This window comes from Argiope bruennichi, chromosome 3 (genome assembly GCF_947563725.1).
Source record: "Argiope bruennichi chromosome 3, qqArgBrue1.1, whole genome shotgun sequence".
NCBI classification, from domain to species: domain Eukaryota; kingdom Metazoa; phylum Arthropoda; class Arachnida; order Araneae; family Araneidae; genus Argiope; species Argiope bruennichi.
In genome coordinates this window covers 38,357,258-38,365,181 of record NC_079153.1, presented here as the reverse complement: position 1 = coordinate 38,365,181, position 7,924 = coordinate 38,357,258, and positions in this window count along the sequence as shown.

Below are 7,924 nucleotides of genomic sequence, written 5' to 3'. Positions count from 1 at the left end.
AAACCGAGGTTTGAATATTATGGAGCAAAAATGAAATACCGGCCATTTTCATTACAACTGCCCATTTTACCTATTATTTGGTTTGTAAGGGAGGAAATCGAACTCTTATTGCTATACTAACCCGGAAAGTGATAACTTATCTGAACTCACTTTGGACTGTAGGTGTAAGTAAATCATTTAGTATCAATTCTACCTTGACATTCGGAGTCACCAAGTCGAAACACATAACATTGGGCAAGCACTGTAGTCGAAGTATAGGTCTCCATTATGTACAACGCATACCCTAACCCCACATTCAGAGGTACGACTTTCCCTTCATGATGGATCCATCACAAATGTCATTCAAATATCTGAAGAGTCAACAAGTGGGATTAGATGGGGTTGATTTGGTTTGGTTTGTGTTGGTTTCTGGCGCAAGAGCCATCTTGGCTATGCTGCGCCAATCAAATGGTAAAATTATAAAAAACGGTTTATAAAACATTCTTTTATCAAAAAACAAGATCAGGGTATAAAGATAAAAACACATGAAAAATGATGAGACAAATATGATTAGAATGGGAATTAGATGGGGAAAAAAGAAAAATAGCAATTAAATTCAAAGAATTTTTCCAAAATAAGTAAATAAAAAGAATAATTAACATAATCACAATAAGAATCCTCATTTGATATAAGTGACCTTCAAGCTTAATATGTTAATAAAACTTAAAATTGTCGATCAAAAGCATGTATTGATATACCACTTTTACAACTTTAAAAGCACAACTTTCGAAAAGAATTATTTTTCAATCTGTAGTAAATTTTGTTATTTTTATGTGTTAATACCTTTTGGAATCTAGTAATTGTAAACATTTGGTTTTGGTTTAGCTAATTAACGTCTTGTTTTGAAGCAGCAAGAGGGCTAGTTCGGAACAAACCTCGTAGCAATGAACCCTGGTTGGATGACAGCGATGACGCATGAGCTGGTTGGTGCTCTGTCTCCAAATTTCCGCACTTCGCAGGAGGATATTTGGATCATGGTGTCGGGTTTGGCTTGTGCCGAGCTCGCATATGCGACGAATCTTTAGTGGAAGGTCCTGAACTTGAAACCCTCCTTCCCGGAGGCAGAGCAGAGCACGTGTATTGGCCTTGCGGTAAGTTACATTTTCCCGGCCCAATTTAAATTCGAACATTAAAATCTCTTGCCCTTTTTTTAATTTTTTTTATTTAAATTAAAAAACTTTTAATTCCCAATTTTTAGAAAAATATTTTATTAGTGCTTTAATTCACGGTAACTCTGCTTGAATTTTTAACTAATTATGTTGAAAAAAGATTTCCATAATTATTTAATTATTTGAGATGTTCTTAATTTTTTTTATGAAAATAAAAAAATATATTTTAAAAATTTTAATAAATTGTGTCCAGATTTATAATAATTAAATAATTTAAGATTTTTTTTAAAAAAAAATCCATTTTTTGTGTAAATTTTGTTTTTAGTGATCCCAAAACTAAAAATTTTTCATGTAAAAAAATTTAAAATACAACAACTGGAAAAAGTTTTGTCAACAGATGGTTCACAGATCTTTATAAAAATTTTATAATTTTATTCTAAAAACCTTCATTGCTTGGACGATTCTTCACTGATTGATTGAGTAGCAACACCTTGAAATAAATGGAGATAATTAATTAATTCTTGAGATAATATCACTATCGACAAGCACGGGATGGCAGAGCGGAAAAAAATTTAAAAAATAGGCGGAACATCATATAATAACATTTTAAATTCAAAATGCAACAGTCACAGAAAAACTTTTGTTCAGAAGGTTGTGAAAGATCAGAAAAAAATTTAGCATTGAGCATCCTGTAATTTTTTTTCCTGTATTAGCATTTATCGAAGGCCTTGCCGTTGTCCAAGGCTATGCTCTAATTTTTTTAGAGCAAGAAGAACCCCTTTAGGCGAGCTTTTGTATATCTGTCCTGAATTCGCATGAGGTAAAATAATCACAGGAGGAGTCGCTAGGGAGAATCTTTTAGGGTGGAGCCAAAAGAATAAAAAGAGCATTGCCACTTCTTTTAACGGAAAAGGTCAAGACGTGCAACAGTTTTTAAAACTTGATTGTTTCGGAAGTGTTACAAAGCATATTTTGTTTCCTCGTCAGAAAAAAAAAATCCTGCTGATTTCTTAAAAAAAAAATTTAACGATAGTATTATAAGTTGTTAATAGAAATGTAGCAATTTGAGATTTTTGGTTTATAATTATTACTAATTTTGATTCTTATGAAATTTGCTTGTCCTAAACAATTAATTTCCCTTTTTTTTTCTTTTAAATTCTAATTTTTTAATTTTAATTGTTTTATTCTTTACATCAATGGTTGTAATTAAAATATAGATACTTTTCAATCAAGAGATAATTTATACGCTTTCACTTATTATTTATCATTTTGTATTATTTATTTTTGTATGCATAACATGTATTTTTCTACATATTTTTTTACTTTAAAAGATAATAATTGTAAAATTACTATAAACTATTTTGGTAAATTAAACATGAATTTTTATTTTTATTTGTTTATTCATTCATTCATTTTTTTTTTTTTTTTGAAAATCGAAATTTTAACAAATATTATCTTTTACAAGTTAAAACATTCTCTTCCTAAATCTTCTGCCTTAACCATCTTCAAAATGAACGAAAAATCTATTTCTTTGTCTAATTTTTTTGTCTTGTCTAATTTTGGTAAATTGGACATGGATGTTTATATTTTATTTTTATTTATTTTTTTTTTCAAAAATCGAAATTTTAATAAATATCATCTTTTAGAATTTAAAACGTTCTCTTCCAAAATCTTATCACTAAACCATTTTCAAAGTATGCGGAAAATCTATTTCTTTGTACAACGATGCAATTAAATACATTTCCTATGCAATAAATTAAAGCAAAAAAAATATCCTTTGTTTTGAAGTTTTAATTAAAATCATATTTCTTCATTTTACATCATTGTGGAATTATGCCATTCTTATTTATGCAATTCCATAATTTTAAAGCGTTATCAAATGGAAAAAAACATATGTTTAAAATATCTACATTTTTATAATAAATAAATTACTGTGATAATAAGAACAGTATTAATAGCTTTGTGTAAGATTACCCACATGAAAATGCTAAATCATTCATATTCATATACCTTATTTCATATCATACTCATACACAGCTCCATATCCATTATATCGCTTATCCTAGGCCAAATGTCATATCACATCCCTATGACATATCAGTTGTATTCGAATACTCGAAGATTTATATGCCCTTTCAGTCACATTGTCAAGTTCATCAGTCATAGTTCGAGTTAGTCATATTCACATATCCTAGAACATATCAGTCATATTCAAATAATCTATGCCATAACAATCATATTCATACATCCAATATATATAACCAGTCAGTCTTATTCCTGTATCCTAAGATTCATATATCTTATGCCAGTCATGTCATATATCCTGCATATACCATATCAGTAATTTTCACGTATCCTAAAATTTACATACTTCATGATAGAATTGTCATATTCAAATGTCATACATCTTATCAGTCATTTTCAAATATTTTATGCTGTATAAGTCATATTCAGACATTCTATATCAAATCAGTCATATCCAGACATTCTATATCAAATCAGTCATATCCAGACATTCTATATCAAATCAGTCATATTCATACATCCTATATACGCCATAATAGTTATATTCATGTATCCTAAGATTCATATGTCATTCATATTAGTCATATTTTACTTGAGCCATAATAGTTGGTCTCATGTATCCTAAGATTCATATGTCATTCATATTAGTCATATTTTACTTGAGCCATAATAGTTGGTCTCATGTATCCTAAGATTCATATGTCATTCATATTAGTCATATTTTACTTGAGCCATAATAGTTGGTCTCATGTATCCTAAGATTCATATGTCAGTCATATTAGTCATATTTTACTTGAGCCATAATAGTTGGTCTCATGTATCCTAAGATTCATATGTCATTCATATTAGTCATATTTTACTTGAGCCATAATAGTTGGTCTCATGTATCCTAAGATTCATATGTCATTCATATTAGTCATATTTTACTTGAGCCATAATAGTTGGCCTCATGTATCCTAAGATTCATGTTAGTCATATTCTACATATGCCATAGTAGTTGTTTTCATGTATTTTAAAGTTCATATACTTCATGCCATATTATTCAGATTCTAATACCTTATACCGTATCAGCCATTTTAAAATATCCAATGTTATATCATTAATATTCAAATACTCTACGCCAGATCAGTCATATTGATATATCATATATATGTCATAACAGCTATATTTATGTATCCTAAGATTCATTTGCAATATGCCCTCCATATCAGTTATATTTTATATTCTACGTATGCCGTATCAGTCATTTTCATGTATACTAAGATTCATACATTTTATGTCATATTAGACATATTCAAATACCCTTTGTCATATTAACCATATCATATACCTTAGTCCAAATCAACTATATTATATATGGTCAGTCATTTCATGTCCCTATGTGACACCAGTCGTATTCATATAGCTTAAGATTCATATACCATAAGTTATATGCCATATCAATTACATGCATATATTCTATACTTCATATACTCTATACTATGCCTACTATATTGAGACATCCAAAATATTTATAAGCCATATTCCGTATCAATCATATCCTTATATCCTACGATTCATATAAGCTATGTCATATCAATCAATATTCGTATACTTTCAAAAATCATGACTACTACATCTTAAAATATTTATCCTTTTGCGCATATGAAATATAAATTAAGTAAATTTAAAAAAAATGGAACATAAAAAAATCTTCTTGATTTTCCAAATTGATCATCCTATCTTCAAACACATTTTAGATTAAAATTATCGCATACCAATACCCGTTTTTATGAAAGCTAGTAAGTTTGAAAATAAAAAAACGCCTAATCAGGTTAGGAAAGCAAAGGTTGTTTTTTACAAGAATTATATTGTTCTCGATCGGATACAATTCAATTACTTGGCAAGGAATAAACATATCAATCTTAAATTTGATTATTTAGATTTAAAATCAACGATCCGTATCTGTCGCAATTGCAACGTGAAAGAATGATAATAAAATTTGTATTTATATAAATAAAAAAAATAAAACAACTATGTTAATGTATTTTTCAATAGTTGGAAGCTAAAATCTCTAAAGAAACGCCGCTTATTTTCCGAAAAGAATACTTATTTAGAAAATGAATAGTAAGTATGGACATCAAGACAAAAATGTATGGAGCTCAAGATGTAATATATTAATTTAATGAAATTGGAGTATGTTTTGCATGTGAAAAAATCTAGCAAATTCATGCTTTCAGAAACATCTAAAAAATTGAAATTCTCAGAATTATATTTTATACAGATCTTTATTTTGTAACTAGGCTTATGGGGATAAGATAGAACATTAAACCAGAGCTAAAACAATTTTTTTTTTCCTTTTCGTTTTTTTCTTTTTCGTATGTGAAACATACAAAGGGAACTGTCCTAGACAAAAATTGATGAATTTGATGAATCTCTAGCTTTCAGACCTCCGCATCGTTGTCTATAAACACGATAATTCAAAAACGCTTTGAGCTAGAGTAATGAAATTTGTGATATTCATTTCAAATTACTAGATTTGACACTCAATGGCAATGACAAACCACTAGTATATAATCTATACTCAAAGTGTGAGGACCATTTACTCGGAATGGGCTAGTAATTGCTCTTTAATTCTTTACTAAATGAACACGCTAAAGATGTATGGCCATTGTATCATCGCCAAACTTAATTTTTCACCCCCTGTCTTAGTCCTGTCAGTAGGCATTTTGAAAACTTTCCTTTCTACTGAATCCAAAATTTAACATTTATTTATCATTTTACCCACGAGACAGCATGCTACATTTTTATTTATCTGAATCGACAATTTTTTCAGTAAGCACACTCATATAAAAAAAGAGAACATTCGGACTAAGAAATAACCCCCTTCACCAAAATTAGTCCAACATTTAATACACATTCACGGTTTTGATGATAAATTTGTATGCTAAATTTCATCCACATATTTATTTGCGTTTTTGAAATAAAGGCAGATTTCTCATAGTCTAAAAAAAACTCTTTCGGCCCTCCGATTGATTTCGTCCAAATATTTGATAGAAATCCAAATATTTGATAGAAATTTGATCCAAATATTGGATTCCTGGGAAATTCTTAAAACTATTTTTTGAAACCTCTTATCCTATCTTTTTCCCAATTACTAATCCATCAAGAGGAAGATCTTAAATTATTCTTAAAAGGATTAAGAAAATGAACTTTTGTATCTGAGGAACGTTTCTTTATAAAACATTCAAGTGTAGCATGAATTTCCTTTTCTAAATCTGAACTTGTTCGAAGTGTTGATTTCGACGATGTGATTCAAGATTTGTGGCGTTAAAAGTACCTCGAGTTGAAAGGTATATTAATAATTATTCATTTATTATATATTTAAATACAAATTAACTGTAAATATAGTTATGTTAGACTTCACATTACAGGTCCTGAAAACTAATATTTTTTTTTATAATATATTTATTTGAAATTTAAAATCATTATATAATCTAATTTAATTATTAAATGTTTTTATTTGTATCTTAAAACTTTTATCCAATCTTTAAAGTAATATTGATTACAAGTTTGCTATTACCAGAATATTCTGAAAGCTATTTTATGTGTGGCAAAATCCATTGGATAAAATGCAGATTGATTTTAAAATTATATTCTAATATTTACAAAATTTTTGATAAACAGCTACAATTCGTAACGGTTCAGTTAAAATTGTAAAAAATAAACACAAGTTGCGTATTACAAGAATGCAATGATTAAAAAGAAAACGAGTTCGGAAAAACCAAACGATATTCTCGTGACTCTTTGTGGCCTGAGTATTTAAAAGTAAGCTTATTTAAAAGTAAGAAACCATAAACAAACTAAATATTAATTTAGTTGATATTTGAAGGTGACGTCACTTCAAAGAAACGATGAACAATTATAATACAAGTGCAATGTAAATGAAAATTTTTTACATAAAAAATTAGCAATACAGTAATTTTGAAAGCATTTGTAAATTATTAATTTGAAATAATTTTGAAAGAGAAATCTTGTTTAGGAATGAAATCTGGCTGACAAATGCTAAACAAATGTCTTACGAAGTATGTTGTCTGGAAGCTCAGCAATAGTGACAAATTGTTAGTACATATGAATTATGAATACTGAATGTCTGAGAGCTATTTTCTAGAAATTGGCTACTTATTGCGCTTTTATATTTTATTGAATGAATATATTACCATCTTGCTGAACCTCATTTCGAATTCAATTTCATTCCATACTCTCCTTTTGATTTTCTTCATTGTATTGCGAAGAACAGATGGCGCTTACCGCGCTACGAGGAAGTGAAAAGAGAAGTCATTTAAGCTTGCTGACTACTGGGACCTTCGAGGGTTTGCTGCCTTCATTTTTATATCATCCAATAATCATTAGACTTCGTTTTTACTTGTTTTCTTCGTTATACTATGAAGTTCAAAACTTTGGTCACAGAAAATAATAAACTGAATCCTCATAACATTCTTAACTTTATGTGGGGAGGCTGAAAAAAACTTTATTAATGAGAAATGAAAAAGTTTTGGTCAGGCCACTCCCACTATAAAATTATATTGGTGATCAGAAAAGTTATAGCGGTGCAGATCCTATTTGTTTGATTTCTCTGGTATTAGCATGAAGTAAATATTTAATTCGGGAACAAAAATGGGACATTGTTAACATATTTGAGAGGAGGTCATCGAAATTTGATGAATTCAATTGAATATATACAATTGTTATAAACATAAATGAAACATTTT